We start from the raw sequence: 17,249 nt of genomic DNA, 5'->3' as shown, positions 1-17,249 counted from the left end.
TGTAACTGTGTCTGCTTGCTCCCAGAAAGCTTTTTCCCCAACTAGGAGCAACTGTACGTCCTTCTGGTCTCAGCAGTAGCTCTTCTCCCCCCTCCCCCACCAGAAGAATGCCCCCCAGATTCTGTGGGGTGACTCTGACGTGGATATAGAGGCAGGGGGTATTGAAGACTAAAGACATTTCCTGGAAACTGATGACTTGATTTTCTTATGACCCTCTAATGTCCTTGAGATGGGGGAGGGGGCTCAGAAAGGTGTGTGTTTGGGGAGGGGGGAGTCCACGGCTGCTACTCCAAACTCTTCTCTCCCAACAGCCTAGGATAGCTTTGTCTTGAGGTCACTTAGAGTTGGCAGGCGGGAATAAGTCCAAGCTTGGATATTTCTAAGTACCACCAGGTACATATTCCAATTCAACCCTTTTCTCAGGGATAAGGGAACCTTTCAGTTGTTTTTTTTTTTCAAAAATTTTATTTAATTAATTTAGAATATTTTTCCATGGTTACAAGATTCATGTTCTTTCCCTCCCCCCTCCCATTGCTGGTGTGCAATTCCACTTGGTTTCACGTGTCATTGATCAAGACTCATTTCCATATTATTGATAATTGCACCAGGGTGATTGTTTAGAGTCTATATCCCAATCCAATCCCCATCAACCCATGTGATCAAGCAGTTGTTTTTCATCTGTGTTTCTATTCAAGGGGACCCTTTAAAACACTCAATTGGAGGGCAGCTGGGTAGCTCAGTGGATTGAGAGCCAGGCCTAGAGATGGGAGGTCCTAGGTTCAAATCTGGCCTCAGACACTTCCCATCTGTGTGACCCTGGGCAAGTCACTTGACCCCCATTGCCTAGCCCTTACCACTCTTCTGCCTTGGAGCCAATACACAGTATTGACTCCAAGACAGAAGGTAAGAGTTAAAAAAAATAAAAAAAAACACTCAATTGATCCACGAATCACCCCCACACCCATTTACCCCTCACCCACCCATTGGGTACCATCTTGGAAGACCTAGAGATCTCTCCTTCTTGTCCATGTCCTCACCCCGGACCAACCAGGCAAAGAAGAGAGGGCAGGAGAAAGACAGGAAGGCAAGCAAGAATCTATGAATTCTATCTGGGCAGGCAGCCTAGGGCAGAGCTCCAGAGCCTGTATGGCAGAGAACAAGGGACAACCCCCACCTCTTTACCCTGTGGAGGTTGACACTCTCTCCCCACTTGGAGTAGGTAACACCCACTGACAGAGAAAATACAATGTGAGACCCTGTTTGGGTTGAGAAGCCCATGGAGGCCCCCCTTCCCTTCCCCCTCAGCCTGATGGGATGTGACAGCTGTAATTAGAAGCAAGATGCCTGCCTGCGTAGCCACCCTAGTTCCCAGCATTAATAGCAAACAGGAGGAGAAAAGGAGCCCTCCAGTACGGCTGCCTCCATCTCCTCCTTTCGTCTTGTTCTGGGATGCAGGAAGTCAGAAGCCCTTTCCATCTTCTTTATGGTCTGCCCATGTCCTGGGGGGTGGGGAGGGGAGGAGGAATGAGGATTTGGGGGGGAAGCTTAGGATCTCTTCTTTGATTCCCAAACAACCAAATTACTCTAATCCAACTCTGGACAGACAGCAGCCACCCCAAGTTGACCACTTAGCCAGCCCTTCCTAAAAGAACAATCTCTTCCTCTGAGTTTTCCCATCTATGCCTTCCCAGATGGGCCTTATCTTCAGAAGGGCATGGACCACAATAGCCTCTTGGGAATGGCTTTGGCACCCTCACCTAGAAAACTGCCAATTAAATGGAGAAGGGACTTTCCTGTTTTAGGCCCCTTAAGACTCTCTGTCGGGGTCTATGTCCCTCTTTCTTCTTCCTACTTTATTTTTTAACTTTTTTTTTTTCAATTGCATGTAGAAACAATTTTTGACGATTGTTTTATAACATTTGGGTATTCAGATTCTCTCTCTCCCTTCTTCCCCAAAGCAATAAATAGTCTGATCCAGTTATACCAGTGCTTTCATGCAATACATCTCCCCATATTCCCCAGGCCATGACAGAAGACCCATATCCCACATCAATAAAAACCTCACGGAGACTCTTCCTACTTTATACATTCCTTCCTCCCTCCTCCTATCTGCTAGCTGCTCTCTGAACCCTAAACTGAAGCCTGGGGTTTCCTGTAATGTCTTTGGCTCTATGTTTCTCCAAAGCCATCCCCCCCCCCCAAGAGAATCCTAGGTAGCAGAGAGAAGCTAAAGAAGCAATGATGGGGTGGGGGGTGGGGTCTCTGGGTGGCTCAGTGGATTGAGAGCCAGGCCTAAAGATAGGAAGTCCTGGGTTCAAATCTGGCCTCAGCCACTTCTAAGCTGTGTGACCCTGGGCAAGTCATTTAACCCACTTTGCCTAGCCCTTACCTCCCTTCTGCCTTTGAACCAATACACGGTATTGATTCTCAGGTGGAAGGTAAGGGTTATAAAAAAAATAACTGGGCCTAGCTCTCAATCCACTGAGCCACCCAGAGGCCCCTAAAAATCATTTTTTTTAGAGTGCCTAGAAGGGGAGGGAGGGAAATAATGTGATTATTGTAACCAAGGCATAATGTTCTAAATTGACTAAATAAATTAATTAAAAAAAACAAGAGTGCCGAGAATAACAATAGATGACACAGTTTTCCCAGGATCGCACGATTGCACAACTATAGGTATCCAAGGTAGGATTTGAACTTGGGCTCCCATCAAAGCTCTGTGGCCACTACACCAAGTTGCCCATTTAAGCAGAAATAGAAAGGGGGGGGGGGAGGCTGCCTCTCAATCCGTCCCCCAATCCTTGACTTCTTTAGCAAATCTAGCCTTCGTCCCCGTGGCTGTGGGCAGCCTTTCCCTCTTCCCAGCCTTCCCCACGGGGCATGTTTTCTGGCTGACTCTTAAGGAGGTGCTTCAGGATGCTCCGAGTGGGGGGCTGTCGGTTGGCCTCTAGCAGCCTTCTTCCTCCCTCTGCTCCCGCCCCCTTTCCAGGGGTCAAAGCAAAGGAAGGTGCTGCCCGAATGAGAGATGCCCACAATGTCCGTCTGTCTATGACAAGGTCCATCTCTCTGGCCGTGTCTCCGGTGTCAGGGAGCCTGGCACACCTCCACTGGGCGTCCCCGAGGCCGATGGCAGAGCGTCGTGTGCGGGTTCCTCTCCCCCCCTTTGGGGCATTCTCCGGGGCCTCTCCTACCCTTTTTCAGTCCAGAGAAAGGAGGACTGGCTGAGAGGAGGCCCTGAATGCCGCTGCTGCCCCGGAGTCAGGAGTCGGCGCCTGGGGCTCGGTCTCCTTTCTTCCTTCTTCTCTCTCTGCCATCACTAATGAAAACTGATGGCCAATTAATTTTTCTCTATAATTAATGTCTGTCCCAATCACCCTCCCCTCTCGTGGGCTCCCAGCTGAGGCTCCATCAGAGCTTGGGCTGATTCCCTCCTTCTCCCACTCCCCCACCCCCACCCTACCCCGGACCCCCTGGCAGAGGTTGGTTTCTGCAGCCTTCTCCCCTCCCCCCCAGCCCAAGAAGGCAGGAATGAGCAAAAGTGAGACAGGGGAGGCAGAAAACAACTCCACTCGGCCCCAGGGGACTCATTTTACGGTTAATTAGGACATGCAAATGAGCCAATTGCTCAGTTAATGCCCACTCTGGCGCATGGCCCTGCCCCGCGTCCAGGCCACTTCTGCTGGCCACTGGAGGCTGGGCCTCTGCCCAGGTCCCGCCTGGCAATCCTTGACCTTGAAGCCAGTCTGGATTCCACACCCAGCCAGCCTGGGCCGTGCGCCAGGACCTGGTGGCTCAGGCCCCTCCTGGCCTCCTCACCGCTGCCTTTGCTCTCCTTCCGCCTTTTGCCTCTGGCTCCAGCGGACCTCATCGCTTAGGGCACTACATCCCCCTTCCTCAGTGTAAGGGGCGGCTCTCTGAGCCTTCACCGGCCCAAGTAAGGGGTCTGAATCTGACCTTCCAATCCCACCCTCTCCTCCAGCAGAATCACTGAGGAGCTCCCCATTCCTTCCTTGCTCGAGACAAAACTTTTAGGAGGGAAAGGAAACCCTGCGAATCCCAGGCTTGGGGGGGGGGGGGGTTGGGGGGGAGGTGCTCAATGAAAGAGAGCAGGACTAGATTTTGGGAAGACCTGAGTTCAGGTCCTACCTTTGACACACAGTGGCTATGTCACAGAGCAGGGCTTTCACTTAAATTCTCTTTGCCATTGAGGTATCCCTCTGCCTACGTATTTCCCTGACTGGGGTCCTCAATAATTTTTCTACTAGGTTCTGATCAAGGACACAAGTAATACCCAATGAAATTGCGCATTGGCGGCCGGAAGAGTGGGTGGAGGGGAGGGTGGGAAATAATGTGATTATTGAAACCAAGGAATAATGTTCTAAATTGACTAAATAAACTTATTCAAATGGGAAAAAATAATTTTTCTACTAAAAAGGTCTCTCTATTCAGAAGGAACAAATGAGGGGGCAGCTGGGTAGCTCAGTGGATAGAGAGCCAGGCCTAGAGACGGGAGGTCCTGGGTTCAAATCTAGCCTCAGATACTTCCCAGCTGTGTGACCCTGGGCAAGTCACTTAACCCCCATTGCCTAGCCTTTACCACTCTTCTGCCTTGGAACCATTATTTAATATTGATTCAAAGACAGAAGTTTTTAAAGGGCTAAAGAGTCAACTGAGCAAAACCAATAAAAGAGGAAGAAGCTGATGGCCAGAGCTGGGGATGTAATTCACCCATACTAGAGTCAGAGGAAGGATTCAGAGCTGGGCCTTCCAAGTCCAAGCCTGGAGTCCTTCTGACACTATGAGAATGACCTGAGCCTTTGCCCAGGGATCCAGAACAGAGAGGAAGGGGGGAGGGGAGGGATGGCGCAGAGGGTGCCACAAATGAGCCCACTTCTAATGGAGATGGGTTGGGTGAGCTCCCAGTTCTAGCTCCAGATCACTTTCTATCATTCTCTTTTAATGTCTTTGCTGCTTGGATTCTCTCCAAGCTCTGGTCTCTCCTTTCTCCAATCCAGCCACCAACCGGGCTCCTGGCCTTACCAGTGCTACAAGCTGCGTGTTTTGCCAGAGAATTCACACCATTGACGGGAGGCCCCCATCTGTCTGGCCTGGTATTGACTGTCAGAAGCAGAGGGCTGGTGGAGGCGACCTCTGGAAGGCGGATGAAACACTGGAGGCAGGAGGGGCGATTTGGTTACAAGCGCCTTGTTTTAGAAGCTCACCCACTCCCTTGACGCATCTAACTCCGTCCCATTAGGCCGCCCCTCCACCTTTTATTTCCCAACAAATAAAGGGATAACATCTCTCTGGGGAGGTTCCTGAGCTCAGATCCAGGCTAAATTCGATAGGGGGTTTTCACAGGAACAAGGAAAGAAAAGACGCCTCCTTCCTGTCTCCCCGGTAGCCTCCCCTCGCTCCCTACCCAGCTTCCCATATGTTTATAAAGATGCTCTCGCCCTACCCCAAACCCCCCTCTAGGTCAGCCCTGCCCGGGATGCCTATGGCCCTAGAACAAAGTCCTTATTCTTGTCCAGGGCCGGAGTCCTCTCCCTCCCACCTTCTAGAATCATCTAGTGAAAGCATCTCTCTGTTCAGAAGGAACAGCCCAGAGAGAGAGTGGGGCACTTTTCATCGTCCACCCCAGGCTAAGCTGATAAGAGAGTGAAATAACGCCATGGCTCGTCAAGTGTGTGTGGCCTTGGGACAGCTGTCTCATGTCTGTGGGCTTGGTTTCCTTGTCTGGAGAATGGAGGACTTCGGAGGTCCCTTCCAGAATCCCTTGGCTTCTCCTCCTCCCCCTATCCACAGCCATCATGCCCTTAATGTGTCCTCTCCATCTTCCCATCTCCTTTACCAAGTGTAAAAATGGAGATTTTGAACCCTAGACTTCAATTCCCAGAAGTCCTTGGTATTTCCCAGAATTCCCTATAATCTCACCTGAGACTCCAAGTTGGGCGAGATCACAATGGGTATTTAACTGGCACTAACACCTCCTCCCAGGGCTTCTCTTCCATTGCAATGATGTAGTAAGTTTAGTGGTAAGCTAAGCGCGGGGATTTTGAATGGGTTAATCAGCCATGGGCACATGGTTTTTATTTTGTATCCTTAATAAACCTCATAAAATATATTTAATATTAATTAATTAATTAATTAAAATGTAATATTAGAGATATAGTTTAATTTTTACACAATCCTCCATTCCTACCCTAGAGTGGTCCAGCTACCAGGCTAGGGGGAGAACGCTCTGGGAAGAAGACCCATTCCTCATTCCCTTTGCACCCTTTCTTCAAGCCCCTCTGAATGTGCGTGGCCATTCTCCCATCCATTTCTCCCTCTCTCTTCCTTCTACCGTGATCCCCTCACCTCCTATTCTCTGGGTTGAGATAACAAGAGAAAGTGCACTTCCTGACACTCTCAGGCACTTTCCCCCATCCCTCCACCCATAAACCGATGTGGTACCCTTCCACCTGCTCATCCCGCCCCTGGAGAAAATAGAGGGAAGGGTTGATAGCAAATGAGGACATGGGGAGATGCCCACCTCCCTGAAAAGGTGTATTTTAGCAACAGTCCTCTGGCTGTTTCCCTGCTTTCAGAGCCCTCCAAAGTCTCCTCTGGGCTTAAAAGGGAAGTCATGGAGTCGTAGAGGATGGAGTGGATAAGGCACACACACTTCAATCGCTCCACTTACTAGGCTTCTTTTGATTTTTCCAGGGGGGAAACCACTACCCCAAACTGAGCCCTCCCTCCTCAGCCCCCCAAGGTAAAGGTCAGCCATTGTCGGATCCTCACAGCAGCCTCGGGGGTGGGGGGGAGGTTGTCGAGGCTGGTGCTGTCCCCATTTTATAGATGGGCATATTGAAGACCAAAATAAGGGTGACGACTTGACCAAATTCAGTGTCTGAGGCAGATTTCACATTCGGGTCTGTGTATTCCTGAGTTTAGCACTCTATTATTACACCACCTGGTTGCCTCCAAAGGGGACTCCGTCCTTTACCCCTCTCTGAAGGATGTTTTCTGTCCTTCCTCATTTCTGTAAAATGCTGTTTGCATCAGCAACCTCTCAGGCTTTGGAGCAAGACTCTAAAGCACTAGACAAGAAGACTCGCTGTTCTTTTTATTACCTGTGACTTCCTTGGTGTCAGGGATTCTCTCTCCCAGCAAAGGCAGATGCAGCCTCTTGGTGACTTTGTAGAAAAGTATTAGGGAGTTAGGGGGTGCCATAATGGGTACCATGCTGCGTCTGGAGTCAGAAAGACTCATTTCCCCCCCAAGTTCACATTTGGCGTCAGACACTTACTAGTCGTGTGACCCTGGGCAAGTCACTTAACCCAGTTTGCTTCGGTTTCCTCATCTGTCAAATGAGCTGGAGAAGGAAAGGGCAAACTGCCAGTATCTCTGGCAAGAAAACTACAAATGGGCTCTCAAAGAGTCAGACACTGAAATGACTGAACAACAATGCCACTAGGGAGCTGTCTAAAAACAACCAGAAAATTGCCTGAGATATATAGTCTAGAGTCTGAGTGACTCGCCCAGCATCACACAGTTTAAAAATATCAGAGGTAGGGGGCAGCTGGGTAGCTCTGTGGATTGAGAGCCAGACCTAGAGACGGGAGGTCCTAGGTTCAAATCTGGCCTCAGACACTTCCCAGCTGTGTGACCCTGGGCAAGTCACTTGACCCCCATTGCCTAGCCCTTACCACTGTTCTGCCTTGGAGCCAATACACAGTACTGACTCCAAGGTAAGGGTTAAAAAAAAAATCAGAGGTAGAATTCAAACAGAAGACTAAGTCCTGTATCAGGCTATCTCATGTGATCAGGTTGCTACCCCTTCTTCCTCCCCTCCTGAGCACTGACTGGCTTGAGCATCCTTTCCTTCTCCCTAGAGCCATCCACCATCCTGAACAGGATGGGGGGGAGGCTTGCCTGGAGGCTGATGGGTTTGCCCTCACCCCCTTCATTCTCGCAGAGAGCAGAGACCCAAGTTTGGAGAAGAGAAAAATGCCTGCCCCAAATCATGCCCTGCCATCCCTCGTCTGGTCCCCCATCTCCCTGCTCCGGGTGCTCTCCTTGTCTTCAATGGCAGCCCATTCCCTCTTTAAGAACCTTCCCAGGCCCCCCCTTCCTGCTGGGGACACGCAGTCCCGGGTCCTCTGTCTGATAGTCCTGACCCCATTGTGACATTGGTGGGTGGGCGAGGGTGGGAGCTCGGGAAGGAAGCTAAGAAATCTGGGTGTTCGGCTCCCTTCCACCTCTAGCCCCACCACTGGCCGTTCTCCAGGCATTGTTTCCCCGTCTTGGACAGAGTCAGCCGGGGAGTGTGTGTGTGTGTGTGTGTGTGTGTGTGTGTGTGTGTGTGTGTGTGTGTATGTATATTGTTGTGAGGGGAGCAAGCATCGGAGAGAGCTGGAGGGTAACTTTGGCCTGTTGAAATCCCCAGAAAGAGGCAACTTCCTGGGAAAACTTTTAAGACTTTCCATCCCTCCTCCAGCCCACAATCTCCATCTTCCTCTTTGAGAAAAAAATGCTGGAGAGGGCAGCTGGGTAGCTCAGTGGATTGAGAGCCAGATCCAGCAATGGGAGATCCTGGGTTCAAATCTGACCTTAGATACTTCCTGGCTGTGTGACCTTGGGCAAGTCACTTAACCCTCATTGCTTAGCCCTTACTACTCTTCTGCCTTGGACCCGATACACAGTACTGATTCCAAAATGAAAGGTAAGGGTTTAAAACAAAACAAACAGTACTTTAGAAGGCAGCTGGGTGGCTCAGTGGATTGAGAGCCAGACCCAGAGATGAGAAGTCCCTAAGTTCAAATCTGGTCTCAGCCACTTCCTAGTTGTGTGACCCTGGGCAAGTCACTTAACCCTCATTGCTTAGCCCTTACCACTCTTCTGCCTTGGAACCAGTACACAGCATTGCTTCTAAAATGGAAGGCAAGGGTTAAAAAAAACCCACCCCATTGTTGGATATATTGCATAAAAACATGGGTATAACTTATATTGGACTGTTCACTGTCTTAAGGAAGTGGGGAAGAAAGAGGAAGAAAGGAAATCTAAATCCTAAAATATCAGAGAACAATGGTCAAAAATTGTTTCTCTATGTAACTGAAAGTGACGAATTTAAAAAAAGAACAATTTTGGGAGAAATATCCCATTGGAGGAGCCACCCTTTGCATCCAAAGCAAACAGCAGGCCAGACGGATTTCAACAGGTGCTGGATTCCCCAGCTTGGGACTCTGTACATCTGTTGAGATAAGTCCATTTTCTTCCCTGGGAAAGTGTAGGGCTAGGATCCGAATTCATGGCTTCCAGGGCCTAAGGAATCCCCAAACCTGAATCCGTAGAGGAAGAAATCCCGGCCTAAATTCTCTATCCTTTTCCCCAAGGATGTTTCCATGCCATATTCCAAAGCCTCTCATCCAGTTTCCATTTGTATTCCCTGCCTTCAGTTCAACTGAGTGAGTTTAAACAATACATCAAGCCAGCCCCAAAGTCATTTCGACCTAAGTCTGTACAGTGTCTGGTAGTTGATGGTCCAGTTCCCCCCACTTGGTCAGACTCCATCTGGAGAACAATATTCAGTTCTGGGCATCACACAAAGGGAAAGACCTTGACACGCTGACACATGTCCAAAGAAGAGGACTAGAGCAGAATGACACATACGGTGGAGACAGCATGGATTTGGGGTTCTTTAGTTCAAATCTTGCATCTTCCACTTACTCCCTATGTGACTTCTGATCAGTCACAGCTTCTTTAGTCCCATTTCCTCATCTGTAAAATGAAGGGATAAAATCCAGCTCTCTGAATGCTCCTAGGAGCTAGTGATTCTTAAATTGGGGAAGAGAAGACTCAGGAACGACTGAAAGCATTCTTCAATAATAATAATACCTGACATTTCATTTCTTTTCTTTCGGTCTTTCTTTCTTCCTTAATTCCTTCCTTCCTTTTGGTCTTTCTTCTTTCATTCCTTCCTTTCTTTCTTTTTTTCCTTCTTTCCTTCCTTCTTCCCTTCTTTCCCTTCCTTCCTTCCTTCTGGTCTTTCTTCCTTTCTTTTTTCCTTCTTTCCCTTCCTTCCTTCTTCCCTTCTTTCCCTTCCTTTCTTCCTTCCTTTTTTTCTTCCTTCCTTCCTTTCTTTTTTCCTTCTTTCTCTTCCTTCCTTCTTCCCATCTTTGCCTTCCTTCCTTCCTTTCTTCATTCCTTCCTTTCTTTTTTCCTTCTTTCACTTCCTTCTTCCCTTCTTTCCCTTGATTCCTTCCTTCCTTCCTTCCTTCCTTCCTTCCTTCCTTCCTTCTTTCTTTCTTTCTTTCTTTCTTTCTTTCTTTCTTTCTTTCTTTCTTTCTTTCTTTCTTTCTTTCTTTCTTTCTTTCTTTCTTTCTTTCTTTCTTTCTTTCTTTCTTTCTTTCTTTCTTTCTTTCTCTGTCCCTTAATTTCTGTTTTAAAATTAATACTAAGCATCAGTTCCAAGGCAGAAGGGTGGTAAGAGCTAGGCAATTTGGGATTAAATGTCTTGCCCAGGATCACACACCTAGGAAGTGCCTGAGGCTAAATATGAACCCAGGACTTCCTGTCTCCAGGTCTGGCCATCTAGCTGCCCCCATTTTTTTTTTATGTTTTCTAGAGACTAGATCTTTCTATTTTTTTGCTCAGGCTGAAAGTACAAGGGCTGCTCAACATGCCTGATCTGACTACTTTTGGCCTGTTTTGTTGCTAACTTGGACTGGTTCACTTGTCCTTTAGTGCCTGGTGGTTCTCACCCTACCCTCATTCTTGGGAGCTCACCATAATAATGCTGGTGTAGACATATGATTTCTGAACCCAGTGTGACCCAGAATTCCTGAGCTCCAGAGAGCTGGGATTACTGGTGAGTGCCAACACACCTGGCCCTACCAAACATCTCAAAGAGCCACAGAATTTCAGAGTTGGAAGGAATCTTGGCAATCACTCAATTCAGTCCTAATTCAATGCAAGAGGAATTCATACTGTAACATCCCAAATAAGTGATCACCTAGAATTTCTTGAAGACTCCCCAAAGAAGAGGATGATGCTACCTCCTCAGGCAGGTTGTTCTGCTTTGGGACACGTCTAAATGTTAGGAGGCTTTTTCCTGAATCAAGCCTACATCTATCTCTTTGCAACTTCCACCCAGTGCTCCTAGGTCTTCCCTTTAGGGTCAAATATAAAGGAAACGAGTATTTATTAAGCACCAACTATGTGCCAGATCCTGTGCTAAATGTTTTTATAATTATAATCTCATTTGATCCTCACAACATCTCTGAGAGGTAGGTGCTATTATTATTCCCATTTTACAGATGAGTAAATGAGACAAGCAGAAGTTGTGACTTGCCCAAGGTCACACTATCAGTTAAGTATCTAAGGCTGGATTCGATTTCAAGTTTTCCTGACTGAAGGACCAGGGCTCTCAACATTGATGCACCTAGCTGTAAGTCTAATCTCTCCCCTACATTTAAATACTTAAGAGCAACCATGATGTTATTTGTCCCTTTGTCTTCTTTTCTCCAGGCTACACAAAAGTACTCTGTTCCTTCCTCTGATCCTTATATATCATGGACTTTTTCCATCCTGGTGGCCCTTCTATGGCCACTGGCATTTATCAAGGTCCTTCTTCAACACAGAGGTGTCCAGGACTGAACATGACACTCCAAATGAAGTCTAACAAGGGCAGTGAAATGATCACCTCCCTATTTTGGGTAGGGTGAGCTACAGGGGCTTCCTAGTACTATGAGGCTCACATAGAGTCATTTCAGTCATGTCTGACTCTTTGTGACCCCATTTGGGGTTTTCTTGGCAGAGACAATGGATTGGTTGGCCATTTCCTTCTCTGTCTCATTTTGCACATGAGGAGACTGAGGCAAATAGGATTAAGTGATTGGCCCAGGGTCACAGAGCTAGTAGTATCTGAAGACAGATTTAAACTAAGATCTGGTGCTCTATCCATTGAGCATCTTAGCCACCCTCCTTCTAGTAAGTGCTTCATAAAGGCTTGTGGACTTGACTTGATTATGTTCTTCTTAATATGACCTTAATTTCCAGAGAAAGAACTGTGGGAGTAGAAACATGGAAGAAAAACAACTGCTTGATCACATGGTTCAATGGGGATATGATGGGGGATGTTGACTCTAAACAATCACCCTGGTGCAATTATCAATAATATGGAAATAAGTCTTGATCAATGACACATGTAAAACCCAGTGGAATTGTGTGTCAGCTACAGGAGGGGGTGGGGAAGGGGAAGGAAAGATCATGAACCATGTAACCATAGAAAAATATTCTAAATTAATCAATTAAATAAAATTGTTTCAAAAGGACCTTAATTGTATTAACTTGTTGACTGCTACATTACACTGCAGATTTGTACTGAGCCCATGAAACATTAGTCATTAGATCTTTTTTTCATGCTTCTGCCATGTTATACCTGTGAAGTTAGGTGGAAGACTTCACATTCATCTCTATTCAGGTTCAGATTAGCCCAATGCTCTAGCCTAAAATCCTTTTAGATATTGCCTTCTTTATCTACTCTGTGAGCTGTGCTTCCCTTTTTTTTGCAAATTTTTTTTTTCAAATTTGATAATTCCATCTATCACTTAACCAGGCCATTGATAAGAATGCTAAACATTGCAGAGTCAACCACAAATTCCAAGGGTATTCCAGTGAGATTTCCTTCCCCAGTGAACCACTAACAATGATATGCTGAGTCCCATCAATCAGTCAGTTCTGAATCCATCTAATTGTCTCATAGAAGGTCTATTTCACATCTCTCCATCTTCTTCACAATAGTTTGAATTATTTTGCCAAAAGTTTTAGTAATAGAAAAACTAGATCCACCATATTCTCTTCAGATGATACTATGGCATACTAGTTTAGTAATAGTCAAAGAAGAAATGAGATTAACTTGATAGAAGGGAAGACTGTGATGGGAGACATTCATTCAATCACTATAGCTTTACCAGGTGAGAACACATTCCCGTTGAATCAATTAGTGAATCAAAGGTTGTAGATTAGGTACAAAAAGAGAAATTTAGAAGTCATTGAAAACTACTGGAAGAAGGGGAATATATAGGAAAAATATTATGATTGTTTGAGAAGGGTTTGCCATGCCCTTTGCATTTTATGTAAAATAGCAAACCAATTCAGAACTTTGGGTTTCAAATGTGTAAGGATAATTTTATAGTTGTGACTTAAAAATCTAAATTAATTTGGTCATCAGGGAAAATCCCAAATAATAAAATACCCAAGTCAGCTGGAAATTATGTTGATTTTAATTAACATAGAGAGAAGGAATTAAGGAGGAGAGAGAAAAGAGTTAATTTAAACTGCTCCAGCTCAGGCTGAGCCAGGCAGGAGTTAAAGGCCTTGGCCAAAGTGAGCTCCCTGAGCCCAAGGGAAAGGAAGTCAGTCTTACACAAGTCACCATGAGACCGTCTCAAGGAAACTGTCTAAGGGAGCTCCTCCAGGCTGAGTTCCTCACTTGTACTGAACTCCCAAGCTGCTCATATAGACCTTTTTTAAAAGATCTTTTCTCTTGTGTCACCTCCCCTAAATTTTCACATCTACCAATCACAGCAGACACTTTTCTCCAGGACTGCCCATTCTTTAGTTCTCACCTTCTTTGATTAGATTTTTGAGTTACTTAACACTTCTTTGTTAAGTTCACCTTTTGTTAGTTACTTGACCTTTTTGTAATTAATTTAACCTTTGTAGGTACTTAACATCTTTTTTGTATTAAGGTCTAAAAATAGACTTAGCTTAACTGTGTATTGGTTCCAAGGCAAAAGAGTGGTAAGGGCTAGGCAAGGAGGGTTAAGTGACTTGCTCAGGGTCACACAGCTGGGAAATATCTGAGGCCAGATTTGAACTTAGGACCTCCCATCTCTAGTTTTGAGAGTTTTAAAGGGTTCCATGAGAGCTCTGATGGCCTATAGAATTGGGGCTTTAGGTGTCCTTTTACCATCTCTGGGGCAACATTGGGATCCGAAGACAAACTCTTTGAGGAAGGGCAGCTTCAGGACTCTATAAGGATCCCAGTAGAAAAGTTCCCATGTCCAATGAGAACTTAATGACTAATCCATGAAGGAGAGAAAAGCCCTTCTGTGAGTCATCCCTTTGTCACAGGCTATCTAAGGGTGAGTCCACTTTCCCTGGATTCTGCATGCTCTGTCAGGACAGTGTCAGACTTTTTTACTGTAGAGCTTTGGTGAAAAGTTCTTGCTAATTGGTATCAACTGATAATGTATAGGTGAAGCACACTGACAAGAGCTCAGGAGATCTAGTATTAGGAAGACTTGTGGATTGCCCCCCAAACCTGGGAGTTGTATGGCTAGCATCCTCTGGGGGCACCCAATTCACGAGTACTAGTGGGAATGGGGACAGTAGCTCCAGTACCCGTGAAACACTGGTATCTCTTCTGGAAGCAATCATGCTTCCTCTTTGTAACTCCTTCCCTTTCTGGATGCTCACCAACCATCTATTTACTGATCTGTTCTAAAAATTTCCCTGAAATCAAAGTAAAGTCCTGTGGCATATTTATTGACTTGGTTCTCTTCCTTTTTTTGTAAATTGGGGCAACATCTGCCCTCCTCCAGTCTTGTGATCCTTTTCCTACTTTGTGTGATCTTTTAAATATTACTGAAGATGATTCAAGAATCACATCTGCCAGTTCTTTCAAGACCCAAAGATGTAGTTCATCTGGGCCACGCGACTTTGAATTCATCAAGGGTAGATGGGTACTCTTTCTGCCTCGTTTCACTTGGGAAGCAGCTCTTCCCATGTAGTTTTGAACTGTCATCCAGTTTAAATATCATTCTCCTTTGCAAAGCAAATGCTCAGTGCTGAGCATCTTTGCTTTTTCTCTATTGTTATCACCATTCATTCAAAACAATTTTCCTCATCTTACTTTGAGTCTCCTTTTTTCCCCCAATACTGTGGTTCAGTGGATATAGCATCAGGCCCAGAGATGGGAAGTCCTGGGTTCAAATTTGACCTCAGATACTTCTAACTGTGTGACTCTGGGTAAGTCACTAACCTTGTCTAGCCCTTGCTACTGACCTGATACTAAGACAGAACATAAGATGGCAGATGAAGGTCTAAAAAAAATCAACTAAGTTGGTGGATGAGTTCCCTGATCACACCCACACCCATAGAATATATGTGTGTGTCTGACAAGAATATATATATATATATATAAAAGTATATATATATATATGTATATATATATAAATATAAAAAAGAATATATATAAAAAGAGAATATATATACACACATATTCTTTTTTCTCTTTTTTTACTGGAATTCCATTTGTATCTTCAGAATTTCATTCTTGAGCATCTCCCATCTCTTCTGGGCTGAGATTCTCTGAACATTTTAGTCCACAAGATCCTATCTTTCCTCTGACCCCTTTTAAATATATTTTCCCCAAATCTAGGGTGCATATCAAAATATGCCAAAGGGACAGCTGGATGGCTCAATGGATTGAGAGCCAAGCCTAGAGATAAGAGGTCCTAGGTTCAAATCTGGCCTCAGGCACTTCCCAGCTGTGTGACCCTGGACAAGTCACTTAACCCCCATTGCCTAGCCCTTACCACTCTTTTGCCTAAAAGCCAATACACAGTATTGGTTCTAAGGTGGAAGATAAGGGTTTGGGGAAAAAAAGTGCTTTATCCATCACTGTACGCACAGTGACGATTCCAATTTTAGTTAGCTCTCAGAGCAGAAGTCTTACATCCATCCTTCCTGAGTCACCTGCTTCAATGCCTCAAGCATTTCTCTGCTGGTGACTGAACACTCACTCACCTGTGGTTATAGGGCAGCCTGACTGCCTCAAATGTTTGAAGGACTGTCAAGTGGAAGACTAATAAAACGAGTGCTTCTTGGCCCCACAGGGCAACTAGACTGTAATCAATGTTTCTCGAGTTTTATTTATGGGACAAGAAGCAAAGGGTAGAAGTTGCAAAGTCAGTTTGGGGCTTAATGACAGGAAAAATTTGCCAACAATTTAAGCTGTCTCAGAAAGAAGGGGATCGGACTGCTCCCAGAAGTGACTGCTCCCTCAAGACTGGCGAACCACTTGTTGGGATTCTCTCAGATATTGGTTGACTAGATGACCATGGAGATGTCCTTTCCATCTCTGAAGACTGAACTGAGCTCCCTCAAGGCTAGCCTCTCCTACCCTCTACACAGCATTTAGCTGGAAGCTTCATTAATACAACATAGCTGACAGACAATAGTGGGGTGGCCTCCTATGGTCCTTCAACTAGGCCAAAGGAGGTTTGAGTGATGGGGCTTTGGTGGGAAAGTTGGCACTGACCGAAGGGGGTGGAGGGAGGGAAGCTTTCTCATCAGCCTCCTCATATACAATATGGTAGAACTGTCCCTTGAGGGGTAGCCAAAGACCCCCCTTAGGGGAGCTGCTTCCATGTTATAAGAAGTGCCATATCCCTGCCAAGGGAAAGTGCAAGGGAGGGTGGGAGTGGGATAAGTCCTGTCAAACCAATAAGGAGAGAGACTGTTGGGCACTGGGGGCAAAGATTTCACCAATCTAGCCACAGCAGCCTCTTTCAGTAGCAAATGAAACATTTCATGCATATCCCTTCTTTCCTTTCTCTCCAATCTGGGCTTCCTGTGGAGATCTCTTTATCCATGTGCCTTCATGACTATCAATTTGAAAGAAAAGAGGAAACGGGGAAGAGAAATTTAAAAGGAAGGACTGAAAAAGGAACAAGCAGAGCCCCAGGGAGGAAGGGTCAGGAAGTCACTTCCACTTTTCCAGTGATCTCAGTCCTGGCCATTTTGAAAGGCCCTTGGGTAGGCAGAGCCCTTTCCTATTCCGCTGTGATAGAACTCTTTAAAAAATAATAAAATCAAAACTGATCAAAACAAGACAGTCATACACCACTGCTTAAAATGGGAAGGTTTATTAAGGGTTCCCCCTAGGAGAACAGCAGCCAAGCTCCTGCCTCTTAAGAGAAGCAATTAGCAAAGATGTATGTCACACCTTGAGCCCCCACCCGCCACAGGAGGCATCTTCTTGACAAGCCCAGAGACTGCAGCATCTTCCTTTCTTTTAGAAGCGACTGTCAGTGTCTGAAAGGAGAACCTGTATTGCCTTCTTAGAAAACAGAACAGATACACTCCCAGTTAGAGAAGCCTCCAGCTGTTCTTGACAAGCATATTTAAGACAGACAGGAAAATGACTCAGCTTTGTGGACTAGTCAATATTTATACCCGAGATGGGCTAA

This window comes from Monodelphis domestica, chromosome 2 (genome assembly GCF_027887165.1).
Source record: "Monodelphis domestica isolate mMonDom1 chromosome 2, mMonDom1.pri, whole genome shotgun sequence".
Lineage (NCBI taxonomy): Eukaryota > Metazoa > Chordata > Mammalia > Didelphimorphia > Didelphidae > Monodelphis > Monodelphis domestica.
The sequence above is the reverse complement of the archived record's forward strand: the minus strand, read 5'-3'. Positions refer to the sequence as shown.